Raw genomic sequence first — 574 nt, forward strand, 5'->3', positions numbered from 1 at the left:
AATGTTTGTGATAAACTGAAGGATGAAGTGTTCCTTTATGTGTTGATAAAATCCTACTTATTCAGATAAATAAACTCTTAAAAAGCCTCTTGGATCAGCTGTAAAGTGCATCGTCACAAAGCTGAAACAGGCTGTTTGTTCTTTTTAGAGATACGTGGTTCTCACAGGACAGAGATGCTACACACATATGATGATCTTATAGAATATGATGCATTGATTAAGATTAAACTAACCAACAGGAAATAAAAGAGTTACAATATAACACACAATGCAGCAGAAACATCAGGTATAAAAATAAGTTTTAAATGCATGACTTTTACTTGTAGTGGAGTATTTTCACAGTGTGGTATTAGTACATTTACTTCAGTAAAGGATCTGAATACTTCGTCCACCCCTCCCTCACTGAGAGGAGCAACACTGAAGGAGGAGAGCTGCTGAGTCACTTTACCTGAAGTGAAAGTAAAGTTAGTCTGAGCGACAGCAGAGCTGCAGTCGAGACAAGTCTGTCTGTTTCTCTCTGAAGAAACATTCAACTGAATCCAGCAGAGTCTCTGACAAACTCTGGTGAGTACAC

At 38.0% G+C, this 574-nt stretch overlaps 1 pseudogene; it reads left to right on the top strand.

Annotated features, from left to right (window-relative positions):
* Positions 1 to 386: 386 nt before the first annotated feature.
* LOC116392346 (E3 ubiquitin-protein ligase TRIM21 pseudogene) overlaps positions 387 to 574 on the top strand; it is a 14194-nt pseudogene continuing 14006 nt past the window's right edge.

This window comes from Anarrhichthys ocellatus, unplaced genomic scaffold (assembly GCF_004355925.1).
Source record: "Anarrhichthys ocellatus isolate YVR2014 unplaced genomic scaffold, GSC_Weel_1.0 scaffold2, whole genome shotgun sequence".
Classification (NCBI taxonomy): Eukaryota; Metazoa; Chordata; class Actinopteri; order Perciformes; family Anarhichadidae; genus Anarrhichthys; species Anarrhichthys ocellatus.